Source organism: Bombina bombina, chromosome 5 (assembly GCF_027579735.1).
Source record: "Bombina bombina isolate aBomBom1 chromosome 5, aBomBom1.pri, whole genome shotgun sequence".
NCBI lineage: Eukaryota > Metazoa > Chordata > Amphibia > Anura > Bombinatoridae > Bombina > Bombina bombina.
In genome coordinates this window covers 516158902-516172493 of record NC_069503.1, presented here as the reverse complement: position 1 = coordinate 516172493, position 13592 = coordinate 516158902, and the positions used below count along the sequence as shown (strand labels likewise).

The window sequence follows — 13592 nt, the reverse complement described above, 5'->3', positions numbered from 1 at the left end:
CAGCGAAATCATAATGTCCAAAAGAACATCAGGAATAGGAGGTCTGTCCAACAATAGACACCAACAAAAAGGAGCTTTTAAATGTAGAATTAAAAGATGTAACATGTGTAAATATGTCACGCATGGGGCAACTAGTGCCACTTATTCTATCAGAGGATGTACATATGAACTTAAGGATAGATTAGATTGTAGCTCTAATTATGTCATATACCTATTAACCTGTAAATATGGGATGCAATACCTAGGTAGAACCATAAGGAAAGTCAGAAGCAGATGGGGAGAACACTTTAGAAACATAGAGAAAGGTATACTCAAACATAGTGTATCAAGACATCATGTTCAACATCATTGTGGTACTAAATGTCAATTTTGTATAACCTGTCAGTATATTTATAAAAATCTTCAGTAGTGCTCTCCAAATAATATATCAGCCTGTTGCAGGGCTATAATACAATGTATTTAATAATTATCCTTTAAAAATATAAACCCTCAATCAATATGCATCTACTAGAAACCATTAAATTAATATAAATATCTGAATTCTTTTTTATTAGTTAATATCTATGAGCATATTGGAATATATTTGTAATACCAGAACATGAAACAATATTATATGCGTTTAAAACTATTAAGATATGCTATACTTCTTACAAAACCCAGAAAAGTTTACCTTTAAAACCAACCTTATTTACAAATAGCCTTTCATTCAATTAACACAATGGGATTTTAAGTAAAATACTCAGCTATTTACCCACGCTTTGCTCTAACACAATTCTAATTAGGATACTAAAATCACATATATTTTTACTGTAAACAGTTACTTATAATTAAAATAAATTCTAAGATATATATATATATATATATATATATATATATATATATATGTTCTATGTTTTGCACAGATAAAAACTATTTAGCATTAAAGATATATGTTTAACAATACACAGGCTATGTAATTGTAGCTTAAAATCCAAACTGCTCTTTAAATTTATTTGCTACAGTAATATCTTAATACATTACCAAGATGAACGCCAATCGATATCCAGTATTCCTTAATAGGAATTATCTCACCTCAGCATACCAATAAGTATATTTTGCAATCAATGAGAAAAGGCAGATCAGCTTTGCTAGAGTAAAATTGTATTTTCACGCCCAGTAACCAGTTACAAGTCACAGCTTAGCAGCATCTGTGTATCCTCTTTCTCTCTCTTGCATTACTTATATAAGCTTTCAATCACTGGTGAGGTTAGAAACGCCCAAACGGAAACCTTGTCTCGGATTGGCCTTTTGAAATTTCATTTTTAAACAGCCAAAAGCCTTCTGGCTGTAGTTCTCGCATCGCAGCACTGGGGGTCAGCATGACAATACACACAGATTCATTTGAACATTTCTAACAGTGAAAGAAAATATTTTTTTTAAATATTTAATAACTGCCATAATTTCTTGTATTAATCTCTCACAATATTAATTATAGATGGAGCAGCATCATATCAATTTTCTGATTATTTTGATATGAAATATCATGTGCCTTTAGCATTATACTATATTTAAGCAAATCAATACTGCTAATTATTTTGAAATTAATGGCATTTATACATCTGTTATACATGCATTTACACAAATACAGCATGTTTCACATTTCTGTGTATTTCTTCCTGGATATATGAGTTGATGCCCATGTCCAACTGTAGTCTGTAACCAAAGAGATAATTGTTAGAATTCTCATGTTAAATCTCAAGATATTCTATGCTTCCAAAAATATATATAGGTATATACACATTCATTTCTATGCAGTGTTCAAAACCATACAAAAGTCCAGCAGATCACACACTGTCATATATTCATTCATCCAGATATCTCATTAACTCAGTTGCTCTTATAATTTTCATTAGATTTCTGGAAAACAGAGAGAATAAAAAAAAATGGTTTTATTTTTGATTCCATGGTTCAGTGCTTGAATACTCGCCCTAGACGTAGTGTCTGCATTATGTATATCTAAGTGTCAGAGTCACACAGCAGGGGTTATTTGCATTTGAAATGTACAGGGTTACTTTCTCACAAAATGTCAGACTCTTAGGCAACATTTGTGAGGGGTAAGAGATTTTTTTATCTCACATTTCCAGGCAGTCACACATATGGTCTCCTGAAATGGTTGTTAAATTTTAATTAAACCAAATGCTCTATTGTCCTCACGTGTGTGTTTAGAATAACTTTACATGCTGAGTGGGGGAGAACTAAACATGATTGAAGTCAGTTTTTCTGAATGAAATGAATCATTTTCTACTGACCAGTCAGATATCTGATTAAATATATATATTTATTAACCTTAAAATATATGATTAAAATATATATATTTATTAACCTTACATATACCTTGACAAACCCCTCTAGAGAGGATACAATACAAGCAAGGAACTAATAGGTTCAAAAAGTTATGTCAAAGGGAAACCTACTGGATCTATAAATGTGGTACTCTCTTTTCCACAGGATTGAATGAGAACATAGATATGTCTGCTTTCTGAATATAATATTTTTGTACATCTTACTGTGGATTATCAGGTTATCATCTTTTTTCCATGAAACACTATAGCTATTTAATATTATACAGGCATTATCAGAGGTGTATATATTGACTTTATAGGTATTCATTTATTTTTCTCCACTTTGTATATCACAGTACACATATATATATATATTATACACTACACATATTGACTTTATATTCATACATTTATTCTTCTTCACTTTATATATCACAGTACATATACAGGGAGCGCAGAATTATTAGGCAAGTTGTATTTTTGAGGATTAATTTTATTATTGAACAACAACCATGTTCTCAATGAACCCAAAAAACTCATTAATATCAAAGCTGAATAGTTATGGAAGTAGTTTTTAGTTTGTTTTTAGTTATAGCTATTTTAGGGGGATATCTGTGTGTGCAGGTGACTATTACTGTGCATAATTATTAAGCAACTTAACAAAAAACAAATATATACCCATTTCAATTATTTATTTTTACCAGTGAAACCAATATAACATCTCAACATTCACAAATATACATTTCTGACATTCAAAAACAAAACAAAAACAAATCAGTGACCAATATAGCCACCTTTCTTTGAAAGGACACTCAAAAGCCTGCCATCCTTGGATTCTGTCAGTGTTTTGATCTGTTCACCATCAACATTGCGTGCAGCAGCAACCACAGCCTCCCAGACACTGTTCAGAGAGGTGTACTGTTTTCCCTCCTTGTAAATCTCACATTTGATGATGGACCACAGGTTCTCAATGGGGTTCAGATCAGGTGAACAAGGAGGCCATGTCATTAGATTTTCTTCTTTTATACCATTTCTTGCCAGCCACGCTGTGGAGTACTTGGACGCATGTGATGGAGCATTGTCCTGCATGAAAATCATGTTTTTCTAGAAGGATGCAGACTTCTTCCTGTACCACTGCTTGAAGAAGGTGTCTTCCAGAAACTGGCAGTAGGACTGGGAGTTGAGCTTGACTCCATCCTCAACCCAAAAAGGCCCCACAAGCTCATCTTTGATGATACCAGCCCAAACCAGTACTCCACCTCCACCTTGCTGGCGTCTGAGTCGGACTGGAGCTCTCTGCCCTTTACCAATCCAGCCACGAGCCCATCCATCTGGCCCATCAAGACTCACTCTCATTTCATCAGTCCATAAAACCTTAGAAAAATTGAAATGGGTATATATTTGTTTTTTGTTAAGTTGCCTAATAATTATGCACAGTAATAGTCACCTGCACACACAGATATCCCCCTAAAATAGCTATAACTATTCAGCTTTGATATTAATGAGATTTTTGGGTTCATTGAGAACATGGTTGTTGTTCAATAATAAAATTAATCCTCAAAAATACAACTTGCCTAATAATTCTGCACTCCCTGTATATATATATCATACATCACATAAGGATGATCACATTATAGTCATGATTGGTATATTACACAATCATGTAGGGCACATGTGATGTGTATATATATATATATATATATATATATATATATATATTCATGTATGTGTATGTATATCTATATATACCACTTCAAGATATGGGTTTGTTATACCAACATAGGATATACCGGTTTAATATATGTAATACCCCATATTATTATGGATTTCTGAATATATATGCTGCACATTAGAAAACATATACACTGTTCACTAAATATCTTTATGTTATAGTTATTGTATCATTTTAGTTATGTCTGCACTCACAATATACACCTCAACATTATCTCTAACACACTAAACAATATTGTTACTACTGTATTTCTATACCATCTTATTTTTGCATATTAAACATAATGTATTACAACCACGTTTTTACACATTAGAGTAGGTTAATAGTTATTCACCAAGTACACTTATCTATTGCTTAATACATACATTCCATATCGCTTAGATTAAGATATTATCTTTCATGTCTACCGCCACACTTCCCTGAATGCACCCAATCCCGTCTGATCTCAGAAGTAAAGCAAGGCCAGGCCTGGTTAGTACCTGGATGGGAGACTGCCTGGGAACACCAGGTGCAGAAGACTATATATATATATATATATATATATATATATATATATATATATATATATATATATATATATATATATATATATATATTCAATAAGGCCTGTATAATATAAAGGGCTCTCTCCTATAGATAATGTTTTTTATACACATTTGACCAAAGGCTGTTAACATCAATAGGTGTTTTAATAAAACTTTAACTTATTTAGACTAACTGACAACATACAAAGATATTTGGTATGAACACCAAGAATTAGAATATTATGTACCTTTTATATATGTATGTGTGTGTTTTAAAAAAGGATGGGGAAATTTTTTTTAATGTTACTATTTTAGAGTACCATAATAATATCCTATAACATATGATGCTGACATGATATCCACCATAAGATAATGTTAGGCTATGGTTGTTGTTTTTTACATCCTTTATTAACCAATTTGTATAGTACTTGTTTGTTTTTTAGTATAATGTGAATTATTTGGAAATGGTTTAAATCGTATTCTAACTATGGTCTAATTTAAACAGGTGTGCACTCTCACACCTGAGGAGGCAGGTTCACTTCCACACCTGAATAGGTGTGGTTATGTTTCATTCTTAGAGTGGTCATTTAGCATTTATAAGCCAGGGCTCTCAGTCTTTGGATAGAAGCCTGAGGAAACAGACAGAGATCTGAGAAATGCGTTGCTTGTTTATCCATTGTTACGGTCACATTTGTGACATTTTATATTGTAATTTACTGCACCATTAAACTATGGTATTTTAACTCTTCACTGAGAGTTTGAGCTTGATTGAAACCTACCCTGGAGTGATTTGCTGCACTGCCTTGGTCAGTGAACTGGGACACTGTGAACTCCCAGTCTGCCTCTATAAGCACAACAGAGTGCTGCTTTACTTGTGAGTATAAAATCTGAATTCACTTTTTTTACATTTGTCCAAACTGTGTCACACGAGGAGGCGCCCTTGTCTTTGTGATTTTCTTTGCACAGAGAGAGTATCTACACTTTGTAATACACATTTTAAAATTCCTTTCTAAATATTATTACTAAGGAAGGATAAGTGAGAGAGTATGTAATAGAGGGAGAGAGGAGTCAAAATAGGAGTGGGAGTGTTTGTGATAGAAGAAATGTCAGCTCAAAAACTCACTGGCATGGATAGAAACCATCAGCTTATTTTACTAAGAACTATATAAGTGTCTCTCCTTAATGTAAAGCATATAAGTGAACTTATCTTAACGAGATACACACTGAGTTTCCAAGGTAAAAATTGCCTTTAAACCAATGCCTGAGGGACCTTTTAATTTAAATGAGGTATCTTATTGAATCTCGCCAGACCAAAGAGTTTTAAAAAAACCACACCTAGAAAGAGTGATCAAGGCAGTAATAGAGGGAGCGAGAGGGTTAAAAAAATAAGTGATATAGGGAGAAACAGGGTGAGTGAATGAGACAGAGACAGTAATAGGTGTAGAGAGGACGTGAGAGAAAGAAAGTAATAGAAGCAGAAACATGGAGAGTGATTGAGGGTTCAATAGAGTAAATAGAGAATGATGACAGAGGAGTGAGTCTTAAAGGGACCTTAAATACTAAATATATGTTATAAGCATAGGACTGAGGTTATGCCCCGCCTCCCTCCCTCCCTCCCTCCCTCCCTCCCTCTGTCTTTCACTACATTCTAAAGCTGATCTGTTTGCACATTTGCAGTAAATGCTCTTCAGATACCTGCAGTGTAATGTAGGTTCCATAATGACAGCACCCATGATTAGAAGGAGGAGCATGACATGTATTTAGTGTTTAGTGTCCCTTTAACATAGAGTGAAGGGAGCAATATGTGTGAAAGGGTAAGTGATGAGAGAGGAAACAGTTACTGTAGAGGGGGAGGACAGAAATTAATGTGGTTAATGGAGCCAAAAAAAAAAAAAAGGAACAAAATACACAAAAATGTTAAAAAAATAATAATATTGAAAAGTTCTACTATGGTAGATTCAAGGAAAGATGACAAACCAGAACTAATACAGCTCTAAACTTAGAATTTAAGTACTTTTTTTACTGTATCCTTAAATTTAAACCATTACACAAAATCAGCTAGATTACAAGTTATGGCGTTATGCCTGCTCGCTAATTTCGTGTACGTTATTTTCATCGCTCACCTTTCATAGTGCTGCTATTATGTTTGCAAAAAGCAGGCTTGTGTGGGCGATATGGTGGCGTTGAGCTCCATGCTTCACCCAAATACAAGCGCGGCTTTGGTGTGCTCGTGCACAATTTCCCCATAGACATCAATGAGGGGAGCTGGCAAAAAAAAAGCCTAACACCTGCAATCGGGGAAATAAAAGCTCTGTAACGCAGCCCTCTTGATGTCTATGGGGAAAGAAAAAGTTTAAACCTAACACCCTAACATAAAAACCACATCTAAACACCCCTAATCGGCCGCCCCCGACATTGTCGCCACCTACATAATGTTATTAACCTCTAATCTGCCGTCCTTAACAGCGCCACCACCTACATAAAACTATTAACCCCTAATCTGCCGCTCCCGATATCGCCGCCACTTACATTACAGTTATTAACCCCTAATCTGCCGTCCCCAATGTCGCCACCACTATACTAACGTTATTAACCCCTTAACCTCTGGCCTCCAACATCTCTAACACTAAATAAATATATTAACCCCTAACCCTAATGTAATCCTAAGCATAACTCTAACCCTAACGTAACCCTAAGCCTAAGTCTAACCCTAAACCTAACACCCCCTAACTTAAATATAATTCAAATAAATAAAAATAAAACTTACAATTATAACCTAAATATAAAACCTAAGCTAGCTACACTATAACTAATAGTTATATTGTAGTTATTTAAGGTTTTATTTTTATTTCACAGGTAAGTTTGTATTTATTTTAACTAGGTAGATTAGTTAGTAAATAGTTATTAACTATGTACTAACTACCTAGCTAAAATAAATACAACGTTACCTGTAAAATAAAACCTAAGCTGCCTTACACTAAAAACTAACATTACAATAAAATAAATTAAATTAATCAAATACAATTATCTAAATTTCAAAAAACCCCACTAAATTACACAAAATAAAAACGAAATTATGAAAAATTAAAACAAATTACTCCTAATCTAATAGCCCTATCAAAATAAAAAATTCCCCCAAAATAAAAAAAACCCATAGCCTGCACTAAACTGTCAGTGGCCCTTAAAAGGGCCTTTTGCTGGCATTGCCCCAAATAAATCAGCTCTTTTACCTGTAAAAAAAAAAATACAAACAACCCCCCAACAGTAAAACCCACCACCCACACAACTAAACCCCCCAAATAAAAACCTATCTAAATAAACCTAAGCTAACCATTGCCCTGAAAAGGGCATTTGGATGGGCATTGCCCTTAAAATGGCATTTAGCTCTGTTACTGCCCACACCCTAAGCTAAAAATAAAACCCACCCAATAAACCCTTAAAATACCTAACACTAACCTCCGATGATCCACTTACAGTTTTCGAAAACCGGACATCCATCCTCATCCAGGCGCCAGAAGTCTTCATCTAAGCAGGCAGAAGTCCTCATCGAAAGCGGAAGAAGTCTTTATCCAAGCGGGCAGAAGTCCTCATTGAAGCAACAGAAGTCTTCATCCAAGCGGGCAGAAGTCTTCATCCAGACGGCATCTTCTATCTTTATCCATCTGGCGCGGAGCGGCTCCATCTTCAAGACATACGGTGCGGATCATCCTCTTCTTCCGATGGTCAATGTAGAATGAAATTTCCCTTTAAGGTACGTCATCCAAGATGGTGTCCCTTACAATCCGATGGGCTGATAGAATTCTATCAGCCAATAGAAATTAAAGGTGAAAAAATCCTATTGGCTGTTGCAATCAGTCAATAGGAATGAGCTTTCATCCTATTGGCTGATCCAATCAGCCAATAGAATGTGAGCTCAATCCTATTGGCTGATTGTATCAGACAATAGGCTAAAGCTCAATCCTATTGGCTGATTGCAACAGCCAATAGGATTTTTTCCCCTTTTATTCCTATTGGCTGATAGAATTCTATCAGCCAATCGGAATGTAAGGTACACCATCTTGGATGACGTACCTTAAAGGGAAACTTCATTCTACATTGACAATCGGAAGAAGAGGATGCTCTGCGCCGGATGTCTTGAAGATGGACCTACTCCGCGCCAGATGGATGATCCAATCAGCCAATAGAATGTGAGCTCAATCCTATTGGCTGATTGTATCAGACAATAGGCTAAAGCTCAATCCTATTGGCTGATTGCAACAGCCAATAGGATTTTTTCCCCTTTTATTCCTATTGGCTGATAGAATTCTATCAGCCAATCGGAATGTAAGGTACACCATCTTGGATGACGTACCTTAAAGGGAAACTTCATTCTACATTGACAATCGGAAGAAGAGGATGCTCTGCGCCGGATGTCTTGAAGATGGACCTACTCCGCGCCAGATGGATGAAGATAGAAGATGCCGTCTAATGAAGACTTCTGCCCACTTGGATGAAGACTTCTGCCAGCTTCTATGAGGAATTCTGCTTGCTTGGATGAAGACTTTTGGCGGCTTCGATGAGAACTTCTGCTGCCTGGATGAGGATGGGTGTCCGGTCTCCGAAAACTGTAAGTGGATCGTCAGGGGTTAGTGTTAGGTTTTTAAAGGGTTTATTGGGTGGGTTTTTTTTTTAGATTAGGGTTTGGGCGATGTAAAAAAGCTAAATGTCCTTTTAAGGGCAATGCCCGTCCAAATGCCCTTTTCAGAGCAATGGTTAGCTTAGGTTTATTTAGATAGGTTTTTATTTGGAGGGATTGGTTGTGTGGGTGTTGGGTTTTATTGTTGGGGGGTTGTTTGTATTTTTTATATAGGTAAAATATTTCTTTTGGGCAATGCCCCACAAAAGGCCCTTTACAGGGCCATTGGCAGTTTAGTGTAGGCTAGGTTTTTTTATTTTGGGGGGCTTTTTAATTTTGATAGGGCTATTAGATTAGGAGTAATTAGTTTTTATTTTTGATCATTTTGTTTTTTATTTTGTGTAATTTAGTGTTTATTTTTGTCATTTAGATAAATGTATTTTAATAATTTAATTTAATTTATTTTATTTTATTGTAATGTTAGGTTTTAGTGTAAAGCAGCTTAGGTTTTATTTCACAGTTAGCTTTGTATTTATTTTAACTAGGTAGCTAGTAAATAGTTAATAACTATTTACTAACTAGTCTACCTAGTTAAAATAAATACAAACTTACTTGTGAAATAAAAATAAAACCTAAGATAGCTACAATATAAGTATTAGTTATTTTGTAGCTAGCTTAGGTTTTATTTTATAGGTAAGTATTTAGTTTTAAGTAGGAATTATTTAGGTAATAATTGTAAGTTTTTTTAGATTTATTTTAATTATATTTAAGTTAGGGCCTAACTTAGGGGGTGTTAGGGTTATGCTTAGGGTTAGGGTTACGTTAGGGTTAGGTTTAGGGGTTAATATATTTATGTAGTGATGTGGGAGGCCAGAGGTTTAGGGGTTAATAGTTTAATATAGTATATTTTGTTGTGGGGGGCTTGTGGTTTAGTGGTTAATAGGTTTATTATAGCGGCGGTGTGGGCAGGCGGTAGATTAGGGGTTAATAATATTTTAATAGTGTTTGAGATGCGGGAGGGCGGTGGTTTAGGGGTTAATCATTTTATTATAGTGGCGACGATGTCGTTAAGCGGTGGAATAGGGGTTAATACATTTTTTAAGTGGCGGCGATGTCCGGAGCGACAGATTAGGGGTTAATCATTTTATTATAGTGTTTGAGATGCGGGAGGGCCTCGGTTTAGGGGTTAATAGGTAGTTTATGGGTGTTATTGTACTTTGTGACACTTTAAGAAATGTCCTTTTTCAATGGGACTTCCATAGCGCCGGTATTACGAGTTTTGCGGTGAGGCCAAAAAGTGAGTAGTACAGCCTAAAATGACAAGATCCATACCGCAATCTAAATTCAGTAGTTATGAGTTTTATGCTACAAAGCTGTACCATAAAACTCATAACTACTGACTTTAGATGGCTGTACGGATCTTGTCATTTTAGGCTGTACCGCTCACTTTTTGGCCTCACCGCAAAACTCGTAATACCGGCGATATGGGAGTCCCATTGAACAAGGACTTTTCTTAAAATGCGGTACTGACGTTGCGTGATGGCCAAAAAGGTGTGCGGTACAGCTATTCTGACAAGACTTGTAATAGCGACGTTAGGGAAAAAGCATTGTCATGGCCCATAATGATGCTATTTGAGTCATAACGCAAAACTCGTAATCTAGCTGATATATACTTATTAGAGTGTGTTATTAAACTCTTAAAAATGCATTTTCTATACATGAGATTAAATCATTGCTAAAAAAATGCAATATGGAATAAAACTAGAAATAGTACTAGCTCCAAAAAGGTCCATTGTGTGTGTAAAACATAAGGTTTAGGATTATAAAGTTGGTGCTAAAAGAAAAATGGGCCTTGTAGCCAAGATAGCAAATGAAAATTGGTAGCGTTTCTCAGATACAACTAGTATCAGGACACCTAGGGGCTGATGATCAAAAACTCACCAGCATGGAAAGAAATCACACAAAATCTTTGTGGTTATTTTTAGACCTTATATTGTAATGTAGGAGTCTCTCCTTCACATACAGAACCCTGTTTAGTGAGATGAAAATATCTCAAGGTAAAATTTGAGCTTCTAAAATGTTTTGAGAGACCTAGCAACACTGATGAGGCGTCTTAGATAAACCCACCTAAGCAGAGAGCTTCAGATCTTTGCGCCATTAGTGAGTAGAACATAACAAATAGTACACATAATTACCTTGTGCGTAACTCTTCCTGTCACAGGTGCAAAATAGAAATACTGTAATGATAAGTTTAACTTATTTTTTTCAGTTAATTGCAGATAGTGGCCCCTATTTAAGAAAGTCTGGCGGACCTGATCCGACAGTGCGGATCAGGTCCGCCAGACCTCGCTGAATACGGCGAGCAATGTGCTCGCCGTATTCAGCATTGCACCAGCAGAGCACAAGAGCTGCTGGTGCAACGCCGCCCCTTGCAGACTCGCGGCCAATGGGCCGCCAGCAGGGGGTGTCAGTCAACCCGATTGTACTCGATCGGGTTGATTTCCGGCGATGTCTGTCCCCCTGCTAAGAGCAGGTGGACAGGTTATGGAGCAGTGGTCTTTGTGACAGCTGCTTCATAACTGCTGTTTCTGGTGAGCCTGCAGGCTCGCCAGAAACACAGGGCCTCAAGCTCCATTCAAGCTCCAAAATCAAAACAGTCTTTAAGCAAGAAAGAAAAGAGCTCAGCAAAACCAATTATATCACACAAAAGCCCTATGTTAGATACATCACCAACATAAAGGGACATGAAACCCAAAATATTTGTTTTATGAGATAGAGCATATAACTTTAAACAACTTACTTCCATTAACAAATTTGCTTATTTCTCTTGGCATCCTTTGTTGAAGGAGCAGCAATCTATTACTGGGAGATAGCTGAACACATAAGGTGAGCCAATGACAAGAGGCATATATGTGCAGCCGCAAATCAGCAGCTAGGTCCCAGTAGTGTGTTGCAGCTCCTGAGCCTACCTAGGTATGCCTTTCAATAAAGGATACCAAGAGAGGGAAGCAAATTAGATAATAGATGGAAATTAGAAAGTTTAATATTACATGCAAAAAAAAATTGTATCACAGTGATAGGTTCTTAACACAAGTGAACAATAATATAAATGAATCAATAAAAAGTGATTATAACCTTAACATAATATATACAAACCACATCAATACACCACAATTTTCAGGTGAATGTAAGTTCTTTTTAATTTAGATTGAATAAATAACAGCAATTTTGACAGAAATTTTCAGGTTGGTTCCTCAGAAAAAGAAAAGGAAAACCATAGTGTGAAACTGTAAAATGTGATGATACACAGCAATACAGCTGAGCAATCCTACTCACATGTTGCAGGGCTTAAATAGCTCTAAGAATTGCGCTTTATAAGAGAAACTCAGGCTAATGCAGGATGCACTGTAGTCTCCGATGCTGGTTACAAAGTTTTTATTAAAAGATTACAAAATAAATGACAACAAATCACTTAGGGTATAAGTGTACAGGCAAACAGCATCTCACTAGTGTGTGTGAGTCTGTATACACAGGACTGCTTTCTCCACACTATGGCCTAGTTTCCATTGAGGTGGTAACGTTTGGAAACTGGTGGTAACATAAAAAATCTCCTAGACTTTAATGGAAATAAATATTTTTATCATCAGTTTCAACAATTGACCACCTCAATGGAAATTAGGCCTTTGTCTTTTAGGCTAATGCTGTACCACAATTTTGCCCTTCCTTGTGATCAGTCAATGTTCCTCCATCAACTCCAATGATCACTTCCACATAGTTTTTTCAAAAAAAGCACTATTTCCTGCCATGTAGTACTCTAGATGCCTACATAGGTATCTCTTTCACACAGAATATCATGAGAAAGAAGCAGATTTATTAATAGAGGTAAATTAGAAACTTTTTTTTTTTTAATGGAAAGATCTGTCTGAATCAAAATAGGACATTTTTGGATTTCATATTCCTTTAACGAGTTAAAGATTTCATAGCATACAGTTAAGTCACAATCTGATATTAAATGGACACTGTACCCAAAATTTTTCTTTCGTGATTCAGATTGAGCATGAAATTTTAAGCAACTTTCTAGTTTACTCCTATTATCAAATTGTCTTCATTCTCTTGGTATCTTTATTTGAAATGCAAGAATGTAAGTTTAAATGCCGGCCCATTTTTGGTGAACAACCTGGGTTGTCCTTGCTGATTGGTGGATAAATTCATCCACCAATAAAAAGTGCTGTCCAGAGTACTGAAACAAAAAAAAGCTTAGATGCTTTCTTTTTCAAATAATGATAGCAAGAGAACGAAGAAAAATTGACAATAGGAGTAAATTAGAAAGTTGCTTAAAATTTCATGCTCAATCTGAATCACAAAATAAATATTTTGGGTACAGTGTCCCTTTAAGACTA

General features: G+C 35.7%; 1 pseudogene; it reads left to right on the top strand.

Annotated features, from left to right (window-relative positions):
- The first annotated feature begins 4454 nt into the window (after positions 1–4454).
- On the top strand, positions 4455–4573 carry LOC128661969 (uncharacterized; annotated as a pseudogene).
- Positions 4574–13592: the final 9019 nt, after the last annotated feature.